Genomic DNA, 16,534 nt, shown 5'->3' on the forward strand with positions numbered 1-16,534 from the left:
TGATTGAGAATGGGCAAATATAGGAGGCAAGAAATTTATGTAATGAAAGCATAATTTATTAAATTTACTTTGACAGACAAAAACTAAACATTAAAATACAGTATATTCAGTTTGATTGACTTCTTATTCAAGTTAAGCTCTTAATATAATATCCAGAAAATAAAATGTATCATAGTTGGGTGAACAATGAATGATCATTGTTTACAACATTTTTTGGGGTCAGCATTTTACTGGTCTTATGCAATTCAGTTATGATTAAAGCCAGAAATGTAACCTTTTCAATAAAATGTAAACTTTTAAACCAGATTTTAATTTTAGCTATTTTGACCTTGACAAATAATAATTAAAGGGGCACCAAGATAAAATTATCTTGTTTGTGTGTTTCTCTTCAAAACCCATATGTTCAAATAAATGTTATTAAAACAGCCCAACTACAGAAAAAGAGAGGTCAAAATCCACCCAATTTGGAGATAAGAAAAGAACAGTATGAAGAGTTTTGCTGACAAAACCACAGGCAAATGCTATTAACTGTCTAACTATACACTATACACAAAAATGGATTAAAGACTTAAATGTAAAACCTGAAACTATGAAACCATTAGAAGAATGCATAGGGGGAAATGCTTCAGGACACTGATCTGGGCAAAGATTTTTTTTAAGTAAGACCTCAAAAGCACAGGTAACAAAAGCAAACATAGATAAATGGGATTACATCAGGCTGGAAAGCTTCTGCTCAGCAAAGGAATAGCCAACAGAATGAAGGGACAACCTACAGAATGGGACAAAATGTTTGCAAGCCATCCATCTGACAAGGGATTAGTAATGAGAATGTATAAGGAACTCCAACAATTCTGCAGAAAAAAAAAGCCCAAATAATCTGATGAAAAAAATGGACATATAGCTTTGTGCAATGGCAGTATTGTAGCCAATGAGGTTTATCTGAGGTGCAATTATTGCTAATTGAAATAAGGACATATAATCTGAATAGACATTTCTTAAAAGAAGGCATATAAATGGCCAACAGATGAAAAAAATGTTCAACATCGCTAACCATAAGGGAAATGTAAATCAAAACTACAATGAGATATCATCTCACTCCAGTTAACACAGCTACTATCAAAAAGACAAAAATAATAGATGCTGGTGAGAATATAGAGAAAGGGGAATGGTAGTACACTATTGGGAATGAAACTAGTACAGCCACTATGGAAAACAGTATGGAGGTTCCTCTAAAAACTGAAAATAGATCTACCATATGACCCAGCAATTCTGCTGCTGGGTATATGTCTCAAAAAATAAAAAGTATATCAAAGGGATGTCTGTACTCCCATGTTTATTGCAGCACTATTCACAATAGCCAAGATACATAATTAACCTAAGTGTCCATCAACAGGTGAATGGATAAAGAAAATGTAGGTATATACACAATAGAATATTATTCAGCCATAAAAAAATGAAGTCCCATCATGTATAGCAACATGAATGGAGCCATAGGTCATTATGTTAAGGGAAATAATCTAGGCATGAGAAGACAAATACTGCATGCTCTCACTAATATGTGAAAGCCAAAAAATACTGATCTTAGGGAGGTAGAGAGTTGAATATGGATAGCAGAGGCTGGGAAGGGTAGTGGGTGGATGTGGGGAAAACAAAGAGAGGTTAGTGAATGGGTACAAAAATACTGTTAGATTTATTGTATATTTCAAAATAGCTAGAAGAGGCTGGGCACAGTAGCTCATGCCTATAATCCCAGCACTTTGGGAGGCTGAGGTGGGCAGATCACTTGAGGTCAGGAGTTGGAGACCAGCCTGGCCAACATGATGAAATCCCATCTCTACTAAAAATACAAAAATTAGCCGGGCATGGTGGCAGGCACCTGTAATCCCAGCTACTTGGGAGGCTGAGCCAGGAGAATCGCTTGAACCTGGGAGGCAGAGGTTGTAGTGAGCCGAGATCACACCACTGCACTCCAGCCTGGGCAACAGAGTGAGACTCCATCTCAAAAAAAAAAAAGCTAGAAGAGAAGATTGGGAATGTTCTCAAAAGAAAGAAGTGATAAGATGGCCAAACAGGAACAGCTCTGGTCTGCAGCTCCCAGGAAGATCAATGCAGAAGGCAGGTGATTTCTGCATTTCCAACTGAGGTACCCGGCTTATCTCACTGGGACTGGTTAGACAGTTGGTGCAGCCTACAGAGGGTGAGCCAAAGCAGGGTGGGGCGTCACCTCACCTGAGAAGCACAAGGGGTCGGGGAATTCCCTCCCCTAGCCAAGGGAAGCCCCGAGGGACTGTGAGGAATGGTGCATTCCAGCCCAGATACTATGCTTTTCCCACGGTCTTCACAACCTGCAGACCAGGAGATTCCCTCGGGTGCCTACACCACCAGGGCCCTGGATTTCAAGCACAAAACTGGGTGGTCATTTGGCAGACACGGAGCTAGCTGCAGGAGTTTTTCATACCCCAGTGGCGCCTGGAACACCAGTGAGACAGAACCGTTCACTCCCCTGGAAAGGGGGCTGAAGCTAGGGAGCCAAGTGGTCTAGTTCAGTAGATCCCACCCCCATGGAGGCCAGCAAGCTAAGATCCACTGGCTTGAAATTCTTGCTGCCAGCACAGCAGTCTGAAGTCGACCTGGGATGCTGGAGCTTGGCCGGGGGAGGGGAATCTGGAGGCTTGAGTAGGCAGTTTTCCCCTCATGGTGTAAACAAAACTGCTGGGAAGTTTGGACAGGGCAGAGCCCACCACAGCACCACAAAGTGGCTGTACCCAGACTGCCTCTCTAGATTCCTCCTCTCTGGGCAGGGCTTCTCTGAAAGAAAGGCAGCAGCCCCAGTCAGGGACTTACAGATAAAATTCCCATCTGCCTGGGACAGAGCACCTGCGGGAAGGGGCGGCTGTGGGCACAGCTTCAACAGACTTAAACATTCCTGCCTGGTGGTTCTGAAGAGAGCAGCAGATCTCCCAGCACAGCGCTTGAGCTCTGTTAAGGGACAGACTGCCTCCTCAAGTGGGTCCCTGACCCCCATGCCTCCTGACTGGGAGACACCTCCCAGCAGGGGTCAACAGACATACAGGAGAGCTCTGGCTGGCATCTGGCGGGTACCCCTCTAGGATGAAGCTTCCAGAGAAGGAACAGGCAGCAATCTTTGCTGTTCTGGAGCCTCTGCTGGCAATACCCAGGCAAACAGGGTCTGGAGTGGACCTCCAGCAGACCTGCAGCAGAGGAGCCTGACTGCTAGACGGAAAACTAACAGAAAGGAATAGCATCAACAAAAAGGGTGTCCACAAAAAAACCCCAGCCAAAGGTCACCAGCATCGAAGACCAAACGTAGAAAAATCCACGAAGATGAGGAAAAACCAGTGCAAAAAGGCTGAAAATTCCAAAAACCAGAACACCTCTTCTCCTTCAAAGGATCACAACTCCCCGCCAGCAAGGGAACAAAACTGGATGGAGAATGAGTTTGACAAATTGACAGAGGCAGGCTTCAGAAGGTGGGTAATAACAAACTCCTTCAAGCTAAATGAACATGTTCTAACCCAATAGGAGGAAGCTAAGAACCTTGAAAAAAGGTTAGAGGAATTGCTAACTAAAAGAACCAGTGTAGAGAAGAACATAAGTGACCTGATGGAGCTGAAAAACATAGCACGAGAACTTCATAAAGCATACACAAGTATCAATAGCTGAATTGATCAAGTGGAAGAAAGGATATCAGATATTGAAGATCAATTGATGAAATAAAGCATGAAGACAAGATTAGAGAAAAAAATGAAAAGGAATGAAATATGGGACTATGTGAAAAGACCAGACCTATGTTTGATTGGTGTATCTGAAAGTGACAGGGAGAATGGAACCAAATTGGAAAACACTCTTCAGGATATTATCCAGGAGAACTTCCCCAACCTAGCAAGACAGGCCAACATTCAAATTCAGGAAATACAGAGAACACCACAAAGATACTCCTCAAGAAGAGCAACCTCAAGACACATAATTGTCAGATTCACCAAGGTTGAAATGAAGGAAAGAATGTCAAGGGCAGCCAGAGAGAAAGGTCAGGTTACCTATCCACAAAGGGAAGCTCATCAGACTAACAGCGGATCTCTCTGCAGAAACTCTACAAGCCAGAAGAGAGTGGGGGCCGATATTCAACATTCTTAAAGAAAAGAATTTTCAACCCAAAATTTCATATCTAGCCAAACTAAGCTTCATAAGCAAAGGAGAAATAAAATCCTTTACAGACAAGCAAATGCTGAGAGATTTTGTCACCAGCAGGCCTGCCTTACAAGAGTTCCTGAAGGAAGCACTAAACATGGAAAGGAAAAACCAGTACCAGCCACTGCAAAAACATACCAGATTATAAAGACCATTGACACTATGAAGAAACTGCATCAATTAACAGGCAAAATAACCAGCTAACAGCATAATGACAGGATCAAATTCACACATAACAATATGACCTTAAATGTAAATGGGCTAAATGCCCCAGTTAAAAGACACAGACTGGCAAATTGGATAGAGTCAGGACTCATTGGTGTGCTGTATTCATGAGACCCATCTCACATGCAAAGACACACATAGGCTCAAAATAAAGGGATGTAGGAATATTTACCAAGCAAATGGAAAGAAAAAAAAGGAAGGGGTTACAATCTTAGTCTCTGATAAAACAGACTTTAAACCAACAAAGATCAAAAGAGACAAAGAAGGATATTACATAATGGTAAAGGGATTAATGCAACAAGAAGAGCTAACTATCCTAAATATGTATGCACCCAATAAAAGAGCACTCAGATTCATAAAGCAAGTTCTTAGAGACATACAAAAAAGACTTAGACTCCCACACAATAATAATGGGAGGCTTTAACACCCCACTGTTAATATTAGATCAATGAGACAGAAAATTAACAAGGATATTCAGGACTTGAACTAAGCTCTGGACCAAGCAGACCTAATAGACATCTACAGAACTCTTCATCCCAAATCAGAAGAATATACATTCTTCTCAGCACCACACCACACTTATTCTAAAATTGACTACATAATTGGAAGTAAAACACTCCTCAGCAAATGCAAAAGGATGGAAATCATAACAAACAGTCTCTCAGACCACAGTGCAACCAAATTAGAACTCAGGATTAAGAAACTCACTCAAAGCCACACAACTACATGGAAACTGAACAATCTAATCCTGAATGACTACTGGGTAGATAACAAAATAAGGCAGAAATAAAGAAGTTATTTGAAACCAATGAGAACAAAGACACAACATACCAGAATCTCTGGGACACAGCTAAAGCAGTGTTTAGAGGGAAATTTATAGCACTAAATGCACACAGGAGAAAGCAGGAAAGATCTAAAATCAACACCCTAACATCACAATTAAAAGAACTAGGAAGCAAGAGCAAACACATTCAAAAGCTAGCCGAAGACAAGAAATAACTAAGATCAGAGCAGAACGGAAAGAGAGACACGAAAAATCCTTCAAAAACTCAATGAATCCAGGAGCTGGTTTTTTGAAAAGATTAACAAAATAGCTAGACTGCTAGCCAGACTAATAAAGAATAAAAGAAGAATCAAATAGACACAATAAAAATGATAAAGGGAATATCACCACTGATCCCACAGAAATACAAATTACCATCAGAGAATACCATAAACACCTCTACACAAATGAACTAGAACATCTAGAAGAAATGGATAAATTCCTGAACACATACCCCCTTCTAAGACTAAACCAGGAAGAAGTTGAATCCCTGAATAGACCAATAACAAGTTCTGAAATTGAGGCAGTAATTAATAGCCTACCCACCAAAAAAAGCCCAGGACCAGATGAATTCACAGCTGAATTCTACCAGAGGTACCAAGAGGACCTGGTACCATTCCTTCTGAAACTATTTCAAACAATAGAAAAAGAGGGACTCCTCCCTAACTCATTTTTTGAGGCCAGCATCATCCTGATACCAAAACCTGGCAGAGAGACAACAAAAAAAGAAAATTTCAGGCCAGTATCCCTGATGAACATCGATATGAAAATCCTCAATAAACTACTAGCAAACTGAATCCAGCAGCACATCAAAAAGCTTATCCACCATGATCAAGTCAGCTCCATCCCTGGGATGCAAGGCTGGTTTAACATATGCAAACCAATACACGTAATCCATCACATAAACAGAACCAATGACAAAAACCACATGATTCTCTCAATAGATGCAGAAAAGGCCTTCAATAAAATTCAACACCCCTTCATGCTAAAAACTCTCAATAAACTAGGTGTTGATTGAACGTATCTCAAAATAGTAAGAGCTATTTATGACAAACCCACAACCAATATCATAGTGGATGGGCAAAAGCTGGAAGCATTCCCTTTGAAAACCGGCACAAGACAAGGATGCCCTCTTTCACTACTCCTACTCAACATAGTATTGTAAGTTCTGGCCAGGGCAATCAGGCAAGAGAAAGAAATAAAGGGTATTCAAATAGGAAGAGAGGAAGTCAAATTGTCTCTGTTTGCAGATGACATGATTGTATATTTAGAAAACCCTGTCGTCTCAGCCCAAAATCTCCTTAAGCTGAAAAGCAACTTCAGCAACGTCTCAGGATACAAAATCAGTGTGCAAAAATCACAAGCATTCCTATACACCAATAACAGACAAACAGAGAGCCAAATCATGAGTGAACTCCCATTCACAATTGCTACTAAGAGAATAAAATACCTAGGAATATGACTTACAAGGACAAGGGATGTGAAGGATCTCTTCAAAGAAAACTACAAACCACTGCTCAAGGAAATAAGAGAGGACACAAACAAATGGAAGAACATTCCATGCTCATGGATAGGAAGAATCAATATCTTGAAAATGGCCATACTGCCCAAAGTAATTTAGAGATTCAGTGCTATCCCTATCAAGCTACCATTGACTTTCTTCACAGAATTAGAAAAACCTACTTTAAATTTCATATGGAACCAAAAAAGAGCCTGTATAGACAAGACAGTCCTGGACAAGAAGAACAAAGCTGAGGGCATCACACTACCTGACTTCAAACTATACTACAAGGCTACAGTAACCAAAACAGCATGGTACTGGTACCAAAACAGATATATAGACCAATGGAACAGAACAGAGGCCTCAGAAATTACACCACACCTCTACAACCATCTGATCTTTGGCAAACCTGACAAAAAACAAGCAATGGGGAAAGCATTCTCCACTTCATAAATGGTGTTAGGAAAACTGGATGGCCATATGCAGAAAACTGAAACTGGACTCCTTTCCTTACACCTTATACAAAAATTAACTCAAGATGGATTAAAGACTTAAATGTAAGACCTAAAACCATAAAAACCCTAGAAGAAAACCTAGGCAATACCATTCAGGATGTAAGCATGGGCAAAGACTTTGTGACTAAAACACCAAAAGCAATAGCAACAAAAGCCAAAATTGACAAATGGGATCTAATTAAACTAAAGAGCTTCTGCACAGCAAAAGAAACTATCATCAGAGTGAACAGGCAACCTACAGAATGGGAGAAAATTTTTGCAGTCTATCCATCTGGCAAAGGGCTAATATCCAGAATCTATAAGGAACTTAAACACATTAACAAGAAAAAAACCAACAACTCCATCAAAAAGTGGGTGAAGGATATGAACAGACACTTCTCAAAAGAAGACATTTATGTGGCCAACAAGTATATAAAAAAAGGCTCATCATCACTGGTCATTAGAGAAATGCAAATCAAAACCACAATGAGATACCATCTCACGCCATTTAGAATGACAGTCATTAAAAAGTCAGGAAACAACAGATGCTGGAGAAGATATGGAGACATAGGAATGCTTTGACACTATTGGGAGTGTAAATTAGTTCAACCATTGTGGAAGACAGTGTGGGGATTCCTCAAGAATCTAGAACTAGAAATACCATTTGACCCAGCAATCCCATTACTGGGTATATATGTAAATCATTCTACTATAAAGACACATGCACACGTATGTTTATTGTGGCACTGTTCACAATTTTACTCTATGAACTTAGATTTTTTTAAATGTTTCTTAGTTTTGGTGAGAAGAATTTGAGTTTAGCACATTTAAAGCACTAGAAGTCCAATTTCCTTTTTCTGGGAATTTTAAGAATATTCAAATTACATAAGAACTTATTTATCTCTATAAGTCAGTAAGAACAGAGCTCCTTGAATTTAAGAGACATTATACTGTAATAATATCCTCTGTAGATAGGATATTATATCTCACATAATGAGAGGGAAAGGCCTTTCTGAATTTTGGACACATAGAGACAGAGCTTACAGCTTTATGCCTACAAGTTTGGCACAAGTCAAGAGTATACACAGAAACACAAAATCTCTCTGGTCCAAAATCAAAGAGGTGTTCTCCTTCCCAGTGGGCATAACATATTTAATTGATTTGAGCTTAAAGAAAATAGACAAATTTTTTTTTAAGTATAACGAGATTCTCTGTCATCTCTCACCCAATAGGGATAGATCTATATCACCTTCTACAGAGATCATGAGATGGTCAAACTGTAAAAACCAGAACCCTTATTGTTCTTACAATTAATAAGGAACTGATTAATAAGGGAACCAATAGATGTCACAACTGGCTTAAAGGAGAATTCAAACCACACACATATGTACAGGTAATCAAACATGTTGGAATGAATTTACAAATAGGTATGAAACTAGTCGGTATCCACAGGGCAATCTGTTGTATTATACTGGACAAAATTCATTTGCATTACCATAAGTTTTCTACAATTTAGAGAGTTGTAAAATAGCTCGAAGACAGTGAAAATCGCAGGCACTTATAGAATCAGATAACCCAGAACAGTGCATTTGACAGGACACCTGGTCATCTTTTTCTGCTGTCTGCTTCAGTCTTTCTCTAGAGAACAATCCAGGAAGCAATCCTTGACTTCCTGGCCAACTTAGACACAAGGTCAGCCAGGCCCTAATCTTTCAACATTTCAGCTGGAACTTACGAGATTCTTGGAGCAAGCATGGGGGCAAGGGGTTTGTCTTCACCTATCCCTGCATCCTTAGCTAGGTGAGGCCTTTTCTTGCTGTCTCACTTTCCTCCATGCATCTTGTGACCCATCCAGAGGATCACTTCAAAGCCAAACATTGCACAGTGTGGAGGTGGGACTCTGATGGGAGGAGGTTTAACTTGGCAAAGAATTACCATTGGAATAATTATCCAGAGTGACCTGGTAAGGTCTGGTTTCACCAGGGCCCTCCCTGAGGGTCATTCCCAACCAGTACCTGCCCACAGAGCCACAGGCTCAGACCTGGGACGGTACCTGCTGCCTGGGCCGAGGCCCAGCTCTGTCCCCTGTCCACAACAGTAGCAGCCCCAGTCTTTGATAGGTGGAATTATCATTTGTCAGGTGATAAAGACTGAAATCTATTTAAGAGAAGCAGTTTAGGAGTATAAACATATAGTATATGAAAAGCTAGTTATATGAAAGTAAAATGATAAAGGTTGAGTTTCACTTATAATTTGAAAACCAACATTTATTGTGCTTCTTCATTGGACGTGTTGTCTCAATTGTATTTTGGTCTCTCAGCAATTTTGCTGGACCTCGCTATGTGTTTTACTAAACTCAGTTTTCAAAAGGAGTTGTCAGGATTTTATGAATTGTTTTATTAACCCTAGAAATTTTTAAGGCTTTCTTAAGATCAGATGGTTAAGGTAGACCGGCTCTTGGCACTCTTATTAGATAAGACTTCTGTCTTTTCATCTGTAAATTTAGTAGAAGGTTGTAGCTCAAAGAAAAAAGTTCAGAATGCCTCTGCGGTATTAATTAAAACAAAGTCCTCTCTACTTTGACTTTTGGCACCATACCATATGCTTTTAAACATCAAGAATTAGATTGATCTTTAGAAACACCTTAAGAATGGGAATAGCAGCCTTGAAGCTTATAATAAAAGAACAGTTTAAAATGCATAAAACAACTCCTCTGTTTAGCTATATATTTTGTTAACACTTTTTATTTTAGTAACCTTACTTCTGATAAAGATTCTTCATTAGTGTTTTCGGCAGTAACAACTGATACATCTTTCTTGACCTCACCATGCTTAGAACCAAACTTAAAAAGAGTATAAATTTTATTTAACCCTCACATTTTGCCAGACCACTGCTTACAATAAGCACACATGGCAGGATATGGTGATGAAACTATGGGAACATACTTACCTGCTCTCTTAGGTCTACTTCTCTTTACCTGAGTTTGTCTTACTGATTTGTGTCACATATCCAAGAGTAGAAACTACCTTTCAGAACTAACTCAGGTTAGCTGAGTTAAAGTCAGAACTAACTCAGGTTTACTGTTCAAAGAAGCTGAAGGCTAATGAAAGGCAACTCTGAAGTTTTTTTCATTTTCTTCTTATTGCTGCATACTGAAGCTATACCAAATTATGCATTTGCTTCCAGATTTTGGTTATCTTTTTGATTACTGTCTTTATCATCCATTATTTTCTCTGGAAGGCAGCTAGCAAATACTCCATTATGTCATCAGTAAGAGTTCATTTTCTACGTAGGAATACCATGCAGAGTAACAACTGTGACTTTTGCCCAGCTCTAATACTTAACTTCTTTTGTCAGGAAGTGAACTGATGCTGGCTTCTCTTTGTCTTATTCCAAGTTGGGGCATGAGATTTTCCCTGCATTAGAAGGTTGTTGAGACCTGAAGCCTGGGAAGGTAAGATGCCAGCATGAATACTGTCCGTTGAGAACTGTGGTTTAATTGAGTGTCTGGTGATTTAAGAGTGTAAGTCTTTCCAGCTGTTCCTGGTTTATGGTCTTGAACCCTTGAAGTTTTACCAAAACATGAACAGTGAAACACTTCTACAATGGAAAGGTCCATTAACATATTATTTATAATATTTAAACATAATTGTATATTTATTGAAATTGTTACTTAAAGGAAAAATTGACACATAGCAATTTCTATGTATAGATACTTTGTATATACGAGTCTATATGTATCATAAAATGATAAACTAAGAAAAACATATGTACTTTTTGTTTGTAGTTTTACTTTTTCTTCTGATTTTTTAATATAATAGACTTTTTATTTACTTATTTTTGTTTGCTTTGAGATAGGGGTCTTGCTAAGTTGCCCAGGCTGGTCTCAAACTCCTGGCCTCAAGCCATCTACCCACCTCAGCCTCCCAAGTAACTGAGATTATGCGCTCGGCTGCATGCCACTGCACCCAGCACTAGACTTTTTTTTTTTTTTTTTGATGGAGTTTCACTCTGTCGCCAAGGCTGGAGTGCAGTGGCACAGTCTTGGCTCACTGCAACCTCTGCCTCCCGGGTTCAAAGGATTCTCCTGCCTCAGCCTCCTGAGTAGCTGGAATTACAGGCACCCACCACCATGCCCAGCTAATTTTTGTATTTTTAGTAGAGACAGGGTTTCACCATGTTGGCCAGGATGGTCTCGAACTCCTGACCTCACGTGATCCGCCCACCTCAGCCTCCCAAAGTGCTGGGATTACAGGCGTGAGCCACTGCACCCAGGCTTACACTTTATTTTTCAGATCAGTTTTAGATTTCCTCCCTGATCATTTTTTGAGGCCAGCAAAGTAAGGAGAGTAAAGACTTGAATCATATATTTTGTTAATATGGAGAAAAAAGACAACATTAAGAAAATCAACAAATTATAAAGTTTTGTCTCAGTACTCTCATGACCCAACCAGCATTCTATGGGTATTTTTCCCAAAAAGTCTCCATTGGAAAAGACTGGCGAATGCACACACTCAGTAATGAGGGTCATGTTTTTACACTACTGTTGCTTACTCTCACCATTTGTTCGACATGGTTCTTCATTCACTGTGCCTTAGCTAGTTTTAGTAAATAAAATGTTTCAAATTTTCAGTGATTTACTTAAGCTAAGAAATTATAGTCCTTCACAATGAAATTATAAACAATATCCTTCCTAGTGACAAATATAGATTATTCTCTATGAAGACTTATTTATACCCAACATGTAGTTCATTTAGATACAGTGTAGTTCATTTCAGCATATAAGTTATCTGGGTAACAGTCAATCTTAAAAGAATCAGATTTTGCGGCCAGGCGCGGTGGCTCACACCTGTAATCCCAGCACTTTGGGACGCTGAGGCGGGCAGATCACTTAAGGTCAGGAGTTCGAGACCCACCTGGCCAACATGGTGAAACCCCGTCTCTACTAAAAATACAAAAATTAGCTGGGTGCGGTGGTGCACGCCTGTGGACCCAGCTATTCAGGAGGCTGAAGCAGGAAAATCTCTTGAACTCAGAAGGCAGAGGTTGCAGTGAGCTGAGATCACACCATTCCACTCCAGCCTGAGCGACAAAAGCGAGACTCCATCTCAAAAAAAAAAAAAAAGAAGAATCTAAGATTTTGCTTCGTAACTGGACTTAAATTTACTAATACATTTGATGTACTAATAATTATCAGTTTTTAATGGTGCTAATGTCATACAAATGTGATGTTAAACAACAAAAATTTTGAGATTGAATATTAGCTAAATATCTCTACAGTATTATTAAGAATCTAATAAAGGCTTTAATGAAGTTACATTTATAGCACTAACTAATAAAAGATGCAAAGGTCACAAGCTAGTCTTCTCTCACTGTTTCTTGGCCTATAAAAATCTAGTAGGGGTTTCATAGGATTTTGGCTACATTTGTGTGTTGTTATATGGCTGTGGACTTTTTTTTTTTTTTTTGAGACGGAGTCTTGCTCTGTCGCCAGGCTGAAGTGCAGTGGCGTGATCTCAGCTCACTGCAACTTCCGCCTCCCGGATTCAAGCAGTTCCCTGCCTCAGCCTCCCAAGTAGCTGAGATTACAGGCGCCTACTACCACGCCTGGCTAATTTTTGTATTTTTAGTAGAGATGGGGTTTCACCATCTTGGCCAGGCTGGTCTTAAACTCCTGACCTTGTGATCTGCCCACCTTGGCCTCCCACATTGCTGGAATTACAGGTGTGAGCCACCGCACCCAGCTGACTTATTAAAGGGATCCAAGCCCATGTTGTTTTCTTGAACACTTCTAATAGTTTTGTTTTTGATTTGTTTTTTCCATTTTTCATGAGTTGCAAATTGAACTTTGATTGACACAGAGTATCAGGTGGAAGCCAGATTTGACGTATGCCAGTATTAGACTTTCTCTTTCCAGGATAGACCAGCCCAAGTGAAGTGGCACTGACATTGCATCTCCCTTTGGTTAGCAAAGTCTTTTATAATATTGTAAACATGGATTTTTTTTTCTGAGAAATAATGATAGCACATTTATTGATCACCATGCTCTTAACCTTTTCTAGTTATAAGTTTTCTCAGGTATTTTATTCCTTGTAAACACACTTGTATAGTGTGTTTCAGTGTTCAAAGCACTCTAGACATTCTTACTTGATTCTGACGATAGCCCTGTGTAGTTAAAGCACGTGATGTTATTTTGATGTCACAGTCTTATGTGACTTGCCCGAGATCACATAGCCAACAAGCATGGAAATAGGATGAAGAAACCAGTTGTTTCCAGTTCCCAGTCCAGTCATCTTTCCTGAAGCTAAATGGTGCTCTCTTTGTTTACATGACTAAAAACTGAGTTATTTTATTCATGTGAAAGGTCTCCTATGTTGTAACAACTTCCTTGAATGCCACAGAATCGAATGAATGTATTTCATGTCAATGTACTAAACGTAGCTTTTGTGTTTGGGAGCAGATAATTGGTGGTATTCAGCCACAAAACCAATTTGTATAACTTAGATTCTGAATTTCGGAATTTCTCACCTACTGGAGTATTTGTACCTGTTCCAGCATCCATCTTCAATTCCAGGAAAACATGGGTGATCCCTTATTGCTTAGTATTCACCTCATTAGATGGCACAACTGTTTGCTACTTGGCAGTCTGTGCAGAAGTAAGGTCCAGAAGTAATTTAGCAAGAGAGTTACTTACATAAAGACTGAGAGCTACGTAGTTCTGGGTAAATGCTGGTGCAACATGACCTCTTTGTGTTTTGTATAAATGCTGTGCTAGTACTACCAGTTGTCTATATCCACTTAATCCACCCTTACTTTTGAAGGAGTCGATTAATTCTGTTTGCCTGAAATTTGATAATTGTGTCATCACTGAAGTCATAACATTTTCATAAATGAGCTAGAGCTTTAAAAGTAGAATCCTTGTACACAGTCATTGGTAGGCAGTGTTTACTTTTTTGTTTGTAAATATCTGAAATTTTAAAATTCATTTTTAGGTTAGCCAATCCTACTTCCTGGATAGTAATGTAATATTTAAATTTGTCTTTGCCTTTCCCTAGGTTCTGGTTTGACCTAACAATGATAAGATTGTTTATCCTTTGAATTTGCTTAAAATTACCATCAGGTTTTTACTTTCCCACAAGAGCATGTGATTGCTTTATCCCAGCTATAAGATAATAGAACAGCCCAGTGTTGCTTGGTTTACTTTGTATGCCTTTTTCTATTTGCATAAACCCTGATCTGATTACAAACTTGTATTTACACCATTCCCTTGACTCCTTCCAACTCCAAGTATTTATTGTCCAGTTAAAACATTTATGGTCATATAAGCTGGCTTATCTTTTTTTCTTTGAAATTTTTTTTTTGGTTTTTTGTTTTTTGTTTTTTGAGCCAGAGTCTCACCCTGTCTCCCAGGCTGGAGTGCAGTGGCTCGATCTCGGCTCACTGCAAGCTCCGCCTCCCAGGTTCACGCCATTCTCCTGCCTCAGCCTGCAAATAAATAGCTGGGACTACAGGCGCCCGCCACCACACCCAGCTAATTTTTTTGTATTTTTAGTAAAGACGGAGTTTCACCATGTTAGCCAGGATGGTCTCGATCTCCTGACCTCATGATCCACCCACCTCGGCCTCCCAAAGTGCTGGGATTACAGGCGGGAGGCACTGCGCCTGGCCTCTTTTTTTCCTTTTTTTTATTTGGAATAGCCTCTCACTCTGTTGCTCCAGCTGGAGTGCAGTGGTGCAATCATGGCTCACTATAGCCTTGACCTGGGCTCAAGTGATCTCCCACCTCAGCCTCCTGAGTAGTTGTGACTACAGGCGTGGGCCACCAGCCAGCTAATTTTTGTTATTTCTTGTAGAGACGGGGTCTCTACCATGTTGCCCAGGCTGGTCTCAAACTCCTGGGCTCAAGCCATCCTCCTGCCTCAGCCTCCCAAAGTGCTGGGATTACAGGCATGAGCCACTGTGCCCGGCCTGAATTTCAATCTTGCTTAAACTCAAACAGCCTTAAGAAATCTGAGCAATGAGTTTATAGCTTTTAAAAGAGATCTTCCTTATCAAAAATAATTATACTGTCTCATTTCAGGATTACTTATCTATGGTTCTGGTTATTTTTTCTAGAATGGAAACTGAACCCCATCTTTAACATTATTTAAAACTTGAGAGTTATTTTAAAAGTATGACAGGAATTGCTCTCACAGCTAAAATTTTTCCTAAAAAACCTTTAGCAGTCCAAATAATTGTTACCTACTTAATTCTATTTTTAAAAAAGAGGAATTATGGAAGGGTTTTATTTTATTTTTGTTATTTTAAAGATACTTTTGAAAACTGTTTAGCACCCAGTTTCTTTTACTGTGTGGAATGCTGCCCCTTTCCTTCTGTGTTTATTTTGTGATGGCACATGGATAGATTGTGTTGGTGGTCTCTATGTCAACTTTCTATTGGTGCGTGTGTGTGTGTGTATGTGTGTTTATTCCATTTCCCCTTTGGGAAGCAGGAATTGGAGCTGGAAGAGAAAGAAATAAATTATTTTCATCTAATCTTTTTCTCCTTAGCTTATTTAACTGACTTAAACTATGGAAAAATTGGTAATTTCTATTTAAAATTTATAAATTGTGTTCCCACCATATATATTTTTTATTTGTTTATATATAATATATATATATGTGTATATTTTTTTTGAGACAGGGTCTTGCTCTGTCACCTAGGCTGGACTGCAGTGGCATGATCATAGCTCACTGCAACCTCAAACTCCTAGGTTTAAGCGATCTCCCACCTCAGCCTCCAGAGTAGCTGGGACTATGGGTACGACCATGCTTGGCTAATTTTTTTTTTTTTTTTTTTTTTTTTGAGATGGAGTCTTGCTCTGTCGCCAGGCTGGATGTGCAGTGGCACGATCTCGGCTCACTGCAACCTCCGCCTCCCAGGTTCAAGCAATTCTCTTGCCTCAGCCTCCTGAGTAGCTGTGACTACAGGCGTGCACCCACCACACCCAGATAATTTTTGTATTTTTAGTAGAGATGGGGTTTCACCATGTTGGCCAGGATAGTCCCAATCTCTTGACCTCGTGATCTGCCCGCCTCGGCCTCCCAAAGTGCTGGGATTACAAATGTGAGCCACCATGCCCGGCCTAATTTTTTAATTTTTTGTAAAGACAAGGTCTTGCTGTATTGCCCAGACGGATCTTGAACTCCTGGCCCCAAGTAATCCTCTCTCCTCAGCCTCCCAAAGTGCTGGGAGTAGAGGCATGAGTCGCTGTGCCTGGCCCTCCAAAATATTTTTACTTTC

The 16,534-nt window shown here is 39.7% G+C and overlaps 1 protein-coding gene and 1 pseudogene across 18 annotated transcripts in view; both read left to right on the top strand.

Moving 5' to 3' along the window:
• NRG4 (neuregulin 4) overlaps positions 1-16,534 on the top strand; it is a 147,840-nt gene that overhangs the window by 92,402 nt on the left and 38,904 nt on the right. The window lies entirely within an intron of this gene.
• On the top strand, positions 900-1,004 carry LOC116482847 (U4 spliceosomal RNA; annotated as a pseudogene).

This window comes from Hylobates moloch, unplaced genomic scaffold (genome assembly GCF_009828535.3).
Source record: "Hylobates moloch isolate HMO894 unplaced genomic scaffold, HMol_V3 SCAFFOLD_14, whole genome shotgun sequence".
Lineage (NCBI taxonomy): Eukaryota > Metazoa > Chordata > Mammalia > Primates > Hylobatidae > Hylobates > Hylobates moloch.